The 15047-nt window shown below is 33.5% G+C and overlaps 1 non-coding gene across 1 annotated transcript; it reads right to left on the reverse strand.

The window, feature by feature from the left end:
• Positions 1-14391: 14391 nt before the first annotated feature.
• On the reverse strand, positions 14392-14479 carry LOC132164839 (small nucleolar RNA snoR8a). The gene has a single exon (XR_009438441.2). It is a non-coding gene; the product is annotated as a small nucleolar RNA snoR8a (small nucleolar RNA).
• Positions 14480-15047: the final 568 nt, after the last annotated feature.

The following is a 15047-nucleotide window of genomic DNA, read 5'->3' on the forward strand; positions in this document are numbered from 1 at the left end:
TTCTCTTAAATCTAGAAGAAATTTAATCAGTTTTAAGGATATTCGTCTAAATGATTATCATGTTGAAATCACTAATGAAGACAGTAACAAATATCTTTATATTACTTCAATAATTTCGGGCCAGAAGCTCATATTGAAAAAACTATCTGCTTTCTCTTCCGGGTTGTAGTATACAACAATAAGAATAATTGAATCACATGTTGTGATGCACCAGAAGTGTTCTAACCCAAAGATGTTTATGCTTTGGCATGATCGTCTTGGACATCCGGGAACAATTATGATGCGTCGAATAATTGAGAACTCTCATAGGCATCCCTTAAAGAACTAGAAGATTCTTTTACCAAGTGATTATCCTTGTGCTACATGTTCTCAAGGTAAACTTGTTATCAAACCATCCATTTTCTAAAGTAATTGTTGAATCTCCATCATTTTTACAAATGATTCAAGGGGATGTATGTGGGTAGATTCACCCTCCATGTGGGCCATTTAGATATTTTATGGTTTTAATAGATGCATCATCTAGGTGGTCACATGTTTATTTGCTTTCTACTCGTAATGTTGCATTTGCTAGACTTCCTGTTCAAATAATTAGATTACGAGTACAATTTCCTGATTATCCAATTCAATCTATTCGGATGGATAATGCAGGTGAATTTACATTTCAGGCATTTTATTACTATTGCATGTCAATTAGAATTAATGTTGAACATCATGTTGCTCATATTCATACTCAAAATGGTTTAGCAAAATCATTTATTAAACGAATTCAGTTAATTGCTCGACATTTGCTTATGAAAACATATTCATATCACTAGGGAGAGAAAAGTCGTTGCCTGAAGCATGACAATAAATCACTTGGAATAATTTGACGTTATCTCATTTTGATCCTCATACAAATCAATGTGAACTAGAAGTTCAGAAGATCATTCATTTGCAAAGTATTGCAAATCAATTGCCGAATACATTTACTAACAACAAGAAAATAATTAAGTCTCGCATTCCAGCTTCTAATACTCTAGCGAAGATAGAAGTTCCTGTAGGACAATCAATTAATACAGTAGTGTTGTGCAAAATTATTTAACTCGCAAGTGCACAAATTGTTTGTAATTTAATGGATTGCAAGTGCGAGGTCGAATCCACAGAGAATTGTATTTTTTAAAGAGCAATTTATATCTAAACTAATTAAATCCTAACCTAGTTCCAAAAGGGTTATGATTTTTGAGTTTTGAAAATTAAAGAATAAACATAAACTAAATAAAATAAACTAAGAGATAAAATACTAAGGTTTGGAAATTCACACTCACCGAATCATAACAACATACTTTCATGTTTATCAATATTAATCTGAGGTTCTCACAATTAAAATCTTAGATATGTTTTACTATGCTTCAACATTTAATCAAAACCATCACATGTATCTATTCATTGCACAAATCATAAAAGAAATCCAATATCAATTAAATCATCAGATGTATCCATAAATCACAAAAGATATCCAATCTTAATTGAAACACCAAATGTATCCGTAGAACAAATCACAAGGGATATCCAATTATTTAGGTAAATAAAATCAAGCAATCAATTATGTGAAATTATCTTAAATCATCAAGTGTATCCTTGAAGCACAAAAGATATCCAAGAATCACTCCACACATTGAAAATAAGTAAAACAATTGAAATATTAAATCCAATAAAATCAAATAAATAAAGACTTACACGAAAGTATTGATGTTCTTCATCAGTGAGGCTTCATCCCCAACCTTAGTTGGGAATTTAGCTCCACATAAAAATAAAACCTAAATCTAAAGAAAACCTAAACTAAAAAGATAAAAAAACTGTAGAATTTTGCTATCTGGAATTCTATATTTTCTTGAATACAAAGAATTCTATTTATAGGCATAGGAAAGTCCTAAAAGCCCTATTAAACCTAGATAATTTGGAGGTCTATCTCCCAGTCAAAATAGAAGTCTGAAATTGGAATAGGATTCGTCCAGATTTGTATCTTTTAATTGCAGGGCGAAGTTGGCACAGTAACCGTCCAAATTAGGAAAATCCTATTGCACAACAAATTGTAGTATTTTGAGTTAGCTTTCCAATTCCGTTTGAATCACTTTAATCCGATATTTGAACAGAAAGTTATGGTCAAAATACTGAGACATATGCAGAATCTGAATTTGAATCCAATCCGAAATTTTATCTAATATGAACTTTCATCCAATCTGATCTTTAATCCGATTTAACATTTTCTTGAATTTGGTTGAACTTAACCACATCATCTAGGTTTTCTCAAAGTATGCTTTCTTCCAAACTTTGCATTTTTCCCTTTAAAGCTGTAGTTTTTCTTTATTGACCTACAAAACATTAAAAACACAAAACTAACACAAAATATTAAATAACGACACAAGTAAAGGATTAACTAATGCTAATAAAGGAGTCCAAGTATGCAATATTTGGCACTTATCAAGCAGCAAATGAGTCTAAGGCACACCTGAAGTGTAGAAGACCTATTGATGCAGAGGATAAGATTTCCCAGAAGAAAATAGCACAAGGAAATGAAATCGGCGCTCCTGAATAGGCCTTACCCACAAAACAGGCAACGAAAATTGATCCATTCAAACTTTTTGTACAAAATTCTTCTAGAAAGGAATCCCCCGAAGAGGAATCTCTTGAAGACTTACCCCCTGAAGAGGAACAGGTAGCTGAAAATAATGAGATCTCAATAAATTATGTAAGTACAGGAGAAATATTGGATAGAAACAAAATTGTTGTCGACAACATATTTTCATTTAAAGTTGCATTTGACATTACCAGAAGTAATGATGATATTGAACCACAAACCGTCGAAGAATGTTGACGTAGAAATGATTGGCCAATATGAAAGGAAGCAATTCAGGTAGAATTGAAGACTTACCCCCTGAAGAGGAACAGGTAGCTGAAAATAATGAGATCTCAATAAATTATGTAAGTACAGGAGAAATATTGGATAGAAACAAAATTGTTGTCGACAACATATTTTCATTTAAAGTTGCATTTGACATTACCAGAAGTAATGATGATATTGAACCACAAACCGTCGAAGAATGTTGACGTAGAAATGATTGGCCAATATGAAAGGAAGCAATTCAGGTAGAATTGAACTCACTAGCAAAACATGAAGTTTTTGGACCTACACCTGAAGGTGTATCGCTTGTTGGATACAAGTGGGTATTTCTACGAAAACATAATGAGAAAAATAAAATTGTGAGATACAAAGCAAGACTTGTTGCACAAGGTTTCCTGCAGAAACCTGTTATTGATTATGAAGAAACCTATTCCCCTTGTAGTGGATGCAAGGGGAATAGGTTTATAGTTACAGAAAGTTAGGATATGCGTTTAATGGATGTGGTAACAGCATATTTATATGAATTACTTGATAATGACATATACATGAAAATCCCTGAAGGATACAAAATGCCTGAAGCATATAATTCCAAATCCCGAAGTATTTATTCTATCAAGCCACAAAGGTCTTTGTACGGATTAAAGCAATCCGGACGCATGTGGTACAATTGTCTTAGTGAATATCTATTGAAAGAAGGATTTGAGAATAATCCAATTTGTCCATGCGTTTTCATTAAGAAATCAGAATCTGGATTTGCTATCATTGCAGTTTATGTAGATGATTTAAATCTTGTTGGGACTCCAGAAGAGTGATAAGTGCCAAATATTCCATATTTGGACTTCTTTATTTACATTAGTTAATCATTTAGCTGTGTCGTTATTTAATATTTTGTGTTAGTTTTGTGTTTATAATGTTTTGTAGGTCATTAAAGACAAACTACAGCTTTAAAGGAAAAAATGAAAAGTTTGGAAGAAAGCATACTTTGAGAAGACTTAGATACTGTGGTTAAGTTTGACCAAATCCAAGAAAAGGTTAAATCGGATTAAAGATCTGGATAAAATTTCGTATTGGATTCACATTCAGATTCTGCACACGTCTCAGTATTGTGACCATAACTTTCTGTTCAAATATCAGATTGAAGTGATTCAAAAGGCATTGCAAAGCTAACTCAAAATAATACAATTCGTTGTGAAATAGGATTTTCATAATTCAGAAGTTTACTATGCCAAAATCGCCCCGAAATTGAATAACACAAATCTGGACGAATCCTATTCTAATTTCAAACCTCTAGTTTGACTGGGAGACAGACATCCAAATTATCTAGGTTTAATAGGGCTTTTAGGACTTTCTTAAGCCTATAAATAGACTTATTTGCATTCAAGAAAATATATAGAATTCTAGAGAGTAAAATTCTACAGTTTTTCTCTTTTTAGTTTAGGTTTTCTTTAGATTTAGGTTTTATTTTTATGTGGAACTAAATTCCCAACTAAAGTTGGGGATGGAGCCTCACCGATGAAGAACATCAATACTTTCATGTAACTCTTTATTTATCTAATTTTATTGGGTTTAATATTTCAATTGTTTTACTTATTTTCACTGTGTGGAGTGATTCTTAGATATCTTTTGTGATTCAAGGATACACTTGATGATTTAAGATAATTTCACATAATTGATTGCTTGATTTTATTTGCCTAAATAATTGGATATCCTTTGTGATTTGTTCTACGGATACATTTGGTGTTTCAATTAAGATTTGATATCTTTTGTGATTTACGGATACATCCGATGATTTAATTGATATTGGATTCCTTTTGTGATTTGTGCAATGAAGGTATACATGGGATAGTTTTGATTAATTGTTTGAAGCATAATAAAACATATCTAAGATTTTAATTGTGAGAACTTCAGACTAATATTGATAAATATGGAAGTATGTTGTTATGATTCGGTGAGTGTGAATTCTTAAACCTATGTTTATCCTTTAATTTTCAAAACTCAAAAATCAAAACCCTTTTGGAACTAGATTAGGATTTAATTAGTTTAGATATAAATTGCTATTTAAAAAATACAATTCTCTGTGGGATCAACCTCGCACTTGCAATCCATTAAACTACAAATGATTCGTGCACTTGCGAGTTAAAAAAATTTGCACAACAAAGAGCTCATAAAAACTGCCACGTATTTAAAAAATGAGTTTAAGATGAAAGATCTTGGAAAGACAAAATTTTGCCTTGGCTTACAGATTGAACATTTTTCAAATAGAATTCTTGTTCATCAGTCAACATACACAAAAAAAAGTTCTGAAGCACTTTTACATGGGGAAAGCTCATCATTTTAGCACTCCAATGGTTGTTCGATCACTTCATGTGAAAAAAAAAAAAGGCCATTTTCGCCATAGAGAAGATGACGAAAAAATTCTTGGTCCTGAAATACAATATCTTAGTGCAATTGGTGCTCTGATGTATCTTACAAATTGCTTGTTGTGCAAATTTATTTAACGCGCAAGTGTACGAATCGATTGTAGTTAATAGATTGCAAGTGCGAGGTCGATCCCACAGAGAATTGTATTTTTGAAAGAGCAATTTAAATCTAAATTAATTAAATCCTAACCTAGTTCCAAAAGGGTTTTTTTGAATTTGGTTTTGAAAATTAAAAGACTAATCATAAACTAAATAAACTAAGTAAATCAATAGATAAAGGTACTAAGGATGCAGAATCTACACTCACCAAATCATAACAACATATTTTATATTCATCAATATTAATTCGAAGTTCTCACAATTTAACTCTTATGTATGTTTTACTATGCTTCAAAGAATTAATCAAAATCATCCCATGTATCCATTTATTGACCAAATCACAAAAGGAATCCAAATTTAATTCAGATACCAGATGTATTCGTAGAACAAATCACAAGGGATATCCAATTTTTATGAGTTAAAAACCAAGCAATCAATTATGTGAAATTATCCTAAATGATCAAGTGTATCCTTGAATCACAACAAGATATCCAAGAATCATGACATATATTGAAAAGAAGTAAAACAATTGAAATAATAAACCAATAAAATCGGAATAATAAAAACTTACAATAAAGCGATGTTGTTCTTCATTGGTGAGGCTTCATCCCCAACCTTAGTTGAGAATTTAGCTCCACATGACTATGAAACTAAAACCTAAACCTAAACCGAAAGAAAAACTAAACTAAAAGAAAAGTTGTAGATTACATTCTTTCTCCAAAATTGTATCTCAAAACTAGTCTCTGAAATTATACATATATTCTTGAATGCAAAGAGGTGTATTTATAGGCTTAGGAAGTCCTAGACGCCCTATTAAACCTAGATAATTCGGAGGTCTGTCTCCCAGTCAAAATAGAAGTCTGAAATCAGAATAGGATTCATCTAGATTTGTGTTCTTTTATTGTGGGGCGATTTTGGCATAGTAACCCTCCGAATTAGAAAAACCCTATTTCACAACGAATTGTCGTATTTGAGTTAGATTTCCAATTCCACTTCAATCACTTCAATCCGATGTTTGAGCGGAAAGTTATGGTCAAAATACTGAGACATGTGCAGAATCTGAATTTGAATCCAATCCGAAATTTTATCCAATCTGTTCTTTAATCTGATTTAACATTTTCTTTGATTTGGTTAAACTTAACCATATCATCTAGATCTTCTTAAAGTATGCTTTCTTCCAAACTTTACATTTTTCCCTTTAAAGCTGTAGTTTTTCTTCAATGACCTACAAAATACGAAAAACACAAAACTAACACAAAACATTAAATAACGACACAACTAAATGATTAACTAATGTAAATAAAGGGGTCCAAATATGGAATAGTTGGCACTTATCAAACACCCCCAAACTTACATTTTGCAAGTCCCTTAGCAAAACAAAACAAAAAACAAAATGAATGCAATAAACATAAATCCTCTTTCGTGGGAGAGACGATTGCATTTAGCATATGAAACAAGCCTTTTAAACCCCTAGGCATCCCTAGTGGACGAGTGAAGTCTTGTGAGGGCTTAATAGGAATGATACTCACAAACATTGTAGCACTATATTGTTAACAAGAAAGAAGTTTCACATAAACCATGGTTATTATTCATGAGCAAACTTAAAAAGACAAACATATTAAATGCTAAAAAATTCATTTTTTTAGCCCTTAGCGTACATGTTTTAATCTTTTAGTTTTCGTTAATTTATGCTATTTTAGTTCCTTTATGTGTTTTCCATGCTTTTGGAAGAAAATGAAGTAAATCTGGAAGATTTGAGCTCAAAACGAGAATTTTGAAGAAGTTGGAGTTTCTGGTAGTGTGATCGATCGTAGGTGACTTGTGATCGATCGCACACGGGTTGTGATCGATCGCACCTTTGCACTAGAGAATACTAGAAGCTGCAGACAGACTCCCTTTCCTTACATATTAGGGTTTTCCAAGTCCCACTTGTAATAGGACTAAAACATTACGAATTTCCTAAGTTTACTAGTGTAACAAGGACTTCTAAAGCCCTACAAATAGACCTCTAAACCTTGAGAATAATCAAGCTGGAAGAGGCACAACTTTGGAAGGAGAAGAATAGGAGCTCTTCAAGTTCAAGTTTCGGGTTTATTCTTTTCCTTTCTTTTATTTTATTTTGTGAAGATGTTTAACATCAACTTCATGTGTAACTAATTTATTTAGTAGGGCTAGATTGAAGCCCTAGTTATGTTTAGTTGATATTCAATATTGGCGCCTTTGTGACGATCTTGTTGTGATATCTAAATTGATTAATTCATGTTTTCATAAATTCCTCATATGTGTGTGCCTGATCAACATGCGCATGTGGTATAGACTAGTTAGTTAAATCAATTTGGATGACCGAGTCCTGGGTTTAACATAAGTAACAAAAGTAATCCACACCAGGTTCTTAGGTTAATCAACATGGGGAACCGGGAGTATACACCTATGCCCTAGGCTTCATGTGTTTGTCGATTTCCACAAAAAATATGATTTCCTAAAGAACAACTTAGTATACACCATGCTAAATCCTTTAGGAAAGAAAAGAGTTAGAGTATACACCCATGACTAACTTGTTACTTAGGGAAATCTATAGCTTAAAGTGTATACACCCATGCCCTTAAGTTGACAAACATTAGATAGACATAACATGATGAAAACATTGGCATATTGACATATTAGCTAAACATAATTAGTGGTGGATATCAAAGCCCTACCTTTTTATCATTATCAACTCAAATCCAATCTTTTGTTTTATTTTACCTTGGTAATTTATTTTAGACAAAATTCAGCACTCCTCCTAGGAATGACCCCGTATTTGCACACTATACTACTGTGTTGACCTCGTGCACTTGCAGGTAAAACATCCAATTATTTGCCTATTAATTTAGCTAGGTAATTGTGACAACAAAACACCATTATCACAGTCAAAAGAAAATCAAAAATCAAATCACTCATAATTGGACAATTGAGACCTCATATGTTCTGAAAAGTGTAAAGTGTAGTTAGCATACAATCATGAAGTTTTCAGTTTAAACTCAAGACAAATTCCATAAAATTTGTGAAAATCTCTATCAAATAAAACAACCAAGGCAAGATATGCATTTTTTCCCTTTTTTTTTATTTTTTATTTTATTTTTACAGGCTGTGCAATGTCTAACTACCTTAAGCTTTCTAATTAACCCATGTAACAAGTGTTAGGCCAATGACTCCTAAGCCAGGTGGCTTTAGGGCATTAGATGTAGAACATCCCTAAGGGTTGATTAACTTAAGTCAAAAAGGCTACGAAGCTAGACTAGCCATATCATAAATCAATATTGAACTTCATACCTTTTGACGCGAACACTCAATGCTTAATGAGGCAAGAGGTCCGGTTACTCAGCGGAAAACTTAACATGATCTTTCTTTTCTTTTTCCTTTTATTTATTTTATATCTTGCAAGCCAATGGTTATTCATCAATAGGTCATCCAACAAATCTCAAAGAGAACAAGCTTAAGCTCAAACATCATACCTCACAGAAAACATGCTAATGTGCTCATAAAAATTTATTTCAAAACAAGTGAAATCTCTTTTACCCAAAAATAAGTCAAAGGACTCAGACTCCTAATAACATAATGATGTGTTCAACCCTTTGAGTAAGCTAATGAAATGCAAATCACAGTTACAGTTTAACTCAAACTTGACAACAACATAGCACAATTTTTTTTTTTTTTTCAAAATTTTTAACAAAAAATGACAAATAAAAATAAACAAATAAGAACAACAATTAACAGACTAAGTGTTTCTCCATACCCCCAAACTTGAATTACACATTGCCCTCAATGTGTAGTATAGAAATACATTACTAGAAGTAAGGAAATCTGACTGTGAACAAGGCCAGGGCGTCCCCCAAACTTAAACACCAAAACACTTGTCAACAAAAACTAACAGCAATATTTTTTTCACAGAAAAAAAAAACATCAAAAGATTAATTGCTGTTAGAAACAAAAACAAATAAAAAGAAATGCAATATAATGAAAAAGGAAAGAAAGAATTTGTGGAGTGAAGTGCAGAAAATAAATTGGACGAGAAAACTTTACAGCGCTCTCCCCAATCATGCGGATGTCCAACCAATCACTTCCACCCCTTTTTCTTCAAAACTTCATAGCACCCTAGAAGGATGTATCGCCATCTTATGTAGATTAGCTTGCTTCGAAGGATCTTCTTAGGAAAGAGGTTCCTAGATTTGTGTGCTTGTGTGCACAAGTCCTTGAGTATCTTGACATAAGATGGCTCTTTGAGACGTTCAACCGATGAAGCTTTGGGTTCTTGATATGTCTCAAGAGGGACAATGATGCACGCAAGAGCTTCAGTACTCACTTCCATGTCACTGGGTAGATCAGGATCTGTTGGTGGCTCACTGTTCTCATGGTGCTCAACTTAATCAGGGTGCTCAACTTCTTCATCTTTTTCTTCCTCCTCAATGTTATCAACGATTTTCTCAATCTCAAGTGTGGTGGTGACTTGAGCATGCTCAACTTGCTCTGCGTGCTCCTCTTTGTTATCCACAATTTTCTTCTCATCAACCATGTAGTGTAAAATGAATGGACATTCGCTTTGGTGGTGAGTAGGTTTATAACAATATTCACAAAATAGAGATAGTCCTCACTTATTTATAGTTCTGATATAGGCCGACCTAACTGCCTTGAGTTCCGCTATTCTCCTTTTTAAGTCATCAATGTGAGCAGTTGGACAAAATTGAAATACCTCATCTTTAAGAAGATAATTTCTTATAGCACTTTCCTCTCTTTCAAAGTTGGAGGTGGCTTGGACATGCTCATGATAAGAATTTTCGGGCTCATCCTCATCAATCATGTAGTATCCTTGAGCCATCAGATAACCTTGAAGCTCTTCTTCCTCATTGGTATCCTCTATGCTCTCATTGTCCCAATATTGCGTCATTGGGTCAAGTTGATGTTCAGGTGGATGTTCATTCTCACTCTCACCAATCCATTTTTCCATCCCTGCGATAACATGAGTATTAGCATCTTTGAGCTCTTGATTGAATTAACATAGTTCATCTTTGAGCTCTTGTATAGCTTGGGAGTTGGAATTCTTGAGCTCTTGTATAGCTCTATTTTTAGCCATGTTGGATTGGTCGACTTTTTCTATTAATGTTTTCATCATGTCTTCCAGTGATGATTGTGGTGCAAGCTGTGGCACTTAAGTGGTGGATTGATAAGCAGGGGGGTGAGTTTGATGATCAAACTGCATATAGTTTGACTGGTGCCCTTCATCAAATTGGTGAGCGTAATTTCCTGTAGTCTGAGCTAACCATGAGAAATTAGATTGGTTGCTCCAGTCTAGGTTGTAATAATTGAAATTTGAATCAAACCCTAGACTGGAGAAACTGGTGTTCATTTGCTCATATGGAAAATTAGAAGCTTGTCCCCATGATGGACAATCACTATAATGATGATAAGGATTGGAGCAGTATGAACATGGCTTATGTGGGTAAAAATTTTGAGGGTAGTTGGTAGGAGCTGGTGTCCTATAACTAGGAGATGTATTAAAATCATTAAAATGAAAATTCATGCTTCCCCCTCACTTTTTAGCATGTAGATATACCACATAAAACATTAACCATTGTTGAAAAAAATAAATAAATAAAGTAAACTAAAAAAAACGATTAACTAACAAAAAATTAAATAAAAAAAAAATTTAAAAACTCACAAAGAGGACCAAAAATAAGTTTTTGGCAAAAATCTACGGAACTGCTGCCTTTGCTGTGAGTGCACTCGATCGAGCTGATGTGTGCTCAATCGCACTTGAGTGAAGATGCAGCAGTTAACGAGCGCAAGTGCGCTTGAGCTTGCTGTCTTGGCCTCGAGTGCGCTCGATCGTAGTAAGGCTGCGATTGATCGCACTAGCAGGGGTTTGCGGAAGGTGCTGTGGCAGAAATGCAAAACAATCCAAAACAAAACAAAACAACAAGAAATTTTTTTATTTTTTATTTTTTATTTTTTTTAGTAACAAGAATAAAAAAAAAACAAATTGCAGAAAAATAAAATCCAAATTATAACTAGTAGAAGAATAAAACTAATCTAGAAATAAATTGGTTTCAAAAATTAAATAATTCCCCAGCAACGGCGCCAAAAACTTGTTGTGAAATTTATTTAACTCGCAAGTGTACGAATCGATTGTAGTTAATAGATTGCAAGGACGAGGTCGACCCACAGAGAAATGTATTTTTAAAAGAGCAATTTAAATCTAAACTAATTAAATCCTAACCTAGTTCCAAAAGCGTTTTTTTTTTTTTTATTTGGTTTTGAAAATTAAAAGACTAATCATAAACTAAATAAACTAAGTAAATCAATAGATAAAGGCACTAAGGTTGCGGAATCTACACTCACCAAATCATAACAACATATTTTATATTCATCAATATTAATCCGAAGTTCTCACGATTTAAATCTTTTGTATGTTTTACTATACTTCAAAGAATTAATCAAAACCGTCCCATGTATCCTTCATTGACCAAATCACAAAAGGAATCTAAATTTAATTGAAACACCAGATATATCCGTAGAACAAATCACAAGGGAAATTATCCTAAATCATCGAGTGTATCATTGAATCACAACAAGATATCCAAGAATCATGCCACATATTGAAAAGAAGTAAAACAATTGAAATAATAAACCAATAAAATTGGAATAATAAAAACTTACAATAAAGCGATGTTCTTCTTCATTGGTGAGGCTTCATCCCCAATCTTAGTTGAGAATTTAGCTCCATGTGACTATGAAACTAAAACCTAAACCTAAACAAAAAAAAACCTAAACTGAAAGAAAAGCTGTGGATTACATTTTGTCTCCAAAATTGTATCCCAAAACTAGTCTCTGGAATTGTATATATTTTTTTGAATGCAAAGAGGTCTATTTATAGGCTTAGGAAGCCTAGAAGCCCTATTAAACCTAGATAATTTGGAGGTCTGTCTCCCAGCCAAAATAGAAGTCTAAATTCGGAATAGGATTCATCCAAATTTGTGTCCTTTTATTGCGGGGCGATTTTGGCATAGTAGCCGTCATAATTATGAAACTCTTATTTCATAACGAATTGTATTATTTTGAGTTAGCTTTCCAATTACGCTTGAATCATTTCAATCCGATATTTGAGCAGAAAGTTATGGTCAAAATACGGAGACATGTGCAGAATCTGAATTTGAATCCAATCCGAAATTTTATCCAATTTGAACTTGAATCCAATCTGATCTTTAATCCGATTTAACATTTTCTTGGATTTGGTTAAACTTAACCACATCATCTAGGTCTTCTCAAAGTATGCTTTCTTCCAAACTTTGTATTTTTCCCTTTAAAGTTGTAGTTTTTCTTCAATGACCTAAAAAATACTAAAAACACAAAACTAACACAAAACATTAAATAATGATACAACTAAAGGATAAACTACTAAATAAAGGGATACAAATATGGAATATTTAGCACTTATCATTACACACAACCTAATATTGCATTTTCATTTAATTTACTAGCAAGATACAATTTTGCACCAACTCGAAGGCATTGGAATGGGGTTAAACATGTTCTACGTTATCTTCGTGGAGCAACTGACATGGGATTATTTTATGCAAGAGGTTCAAATTCACAATTAGTTGGATATGCAGATGTGGGTTTTTTTTTCTGATCCGCATAAAGGTAGATCTCAAACAGGATATCTATTTGCATGTGGAAGTACTACTATTTCATGGAGATCTGTCAAGCAAACACTTGTTGCTACTTCTTCAAATCACTTAGAGATTATTACAATTCATGAAGCAAGTCAGGAATGCATATGGCTAAGATCAGTAATTCAACACATTCAAGAAAAGTGTGGTTTATCCACAATCAAAGATAGCCCGACAATATTATATGAAGATAATGCTGCTTGTATCACATAGATCAAAGAAGGATATATCAAAGGTAATAAAACCAACCACATTTCACCGAAATTCTTTTATACACATAAGCTCCAGAAGAGTGGTGATATTGATGTCAAGCAGATAAGATCAAGTGACAATTTGTCAAATTTATTTACCAAAACATTACCAACTGCAACATTTAAGAAGTTGGTGAATAACATTGGAATGCGCCGACTCAAGGATCTTTCATCATAAACAATTGAAGCTCTTCATGCTAATGAGTGGGAGTAAAATGATTATGCTCATTGTACTCTTTTTCCTTCGCTAAGGTTTTTCCAACTGGGTTTTCCTTTGCGAGGTTTTAATGAGGCAGTCCTAAAGCATACGAAGGCACACAAGAATATTGTACTCTTTTTCCTTCGCCACAGGTTTTTTCCCACTGGGTTTTCCTTGGCAAGGTTTTAACGAGGCACATTCTTAATGTATGGTCATCCAAGGGAGAGTGTTATGAATGCATTCATACATTTGGTGGATGACCATTTAGTTCAATCTTTTGGAATTCTACACATTCATGTCATCTTTTAGAATTCCTATAACATCCATGTAATACATTGATGTACCCTTTTGTTTTATATTCCCCCTTTCATATTCCTTAACCTCTCATTATGATTCCATGCCTATAAAAGGGAGTATTGAGTTGTATGTAAAACACACAACAATAGAGAATAATCATACATAGTTCTTGAAGAACTAGTTACACATATTGCAATCTCTTTATCTTGTCTTGTTATTTTCTTTGATTTTACAACATAAAATTAATTTTATTATTTAAAAAAAAAGGTTGAAAAAAACAGGGGTGGTTCAAGAACCACCCCAGGTAGGGTCGGCTCTGCCTCCCCCAGGTGCATGGGATGGCTGAGCCACCCCTAGAGGATGGATCGGCCACCACTAAAGGTAGGGATTTGAAAGCGTTTTACTTCTCTTCCAAATATATAATTAATTTTCCATTTACACAACAAATTTTCAAATAGAACCATCAAGAAACCATGCAAGTTCGAATAATATGTGAGCAATTGAACGTGTAATAAACTAAATGTAATTGAGATTGGACAGCACTTATATTCTATGGGTGTAAACGTGTCTGTCATGCCATGGCAATAGCATTCAGAACAAGGAATTTTTATAATCATCGCAACCAACCCCATGTATTTGCTTATAACAAAAAAGCAAAATGAAACCTTTCAAAAACTTGGAAACTAATACAAGAACTGGAAAAAAGAGAGAACGAAGAGAAAGAACCAGGTCTTTGATGGGCGGTGCAGAGGCTTTGCTTAGGCTATGAACTTGGTAAATCAAAGCCCTTGTTTATTTATAAACATCATGGGGGTGGCCGGCCATCCCCAGAAACATCGAGCCACCTCCAAAAACATCTTGGGGGTGGCCGGCCACCCCATTACTAAGACGGTCAGCCACCCTCAGAAATTGCTCGGGGGTGGCCGATCCACCCCCTAATGGGTGGTCGAACCATCCCCAGTTACCTAGGGGTGGTCGGACCACCATCTAAGGGTGGTCTGGCACCTCTGTTTTGCTTTTTATTTATTTTTTAGTTTTTGTATTATTTTTAATTTTTTATAAATTTTAGTATTTTTGTTTTTATTTTAGTAAGGGTAATTTTGTCATTTTGTTAAATTTGGGGGTACATTGTCATTGTTTTGGTAGTTTTGGGGGTAAATTGTCGCAATTGATAGTTTGGGGGGTAGATTGTCA

Source organism: Corylus avellana, chromosome 8, assembly GCF_965113065.1.
Source record: "Corylus avellana chromosome 8, dhCorAvel1.hap1.2, whole genome shotgun sequence".
In the NCBI taxonomy this organism is placed as follows: domain Eukaryota; kingdom Viridiplantae; phylum Streptophyta; class Magnoliopsida; order Fagales; family Betulaceae; genus Corylus; species Corylus avellana.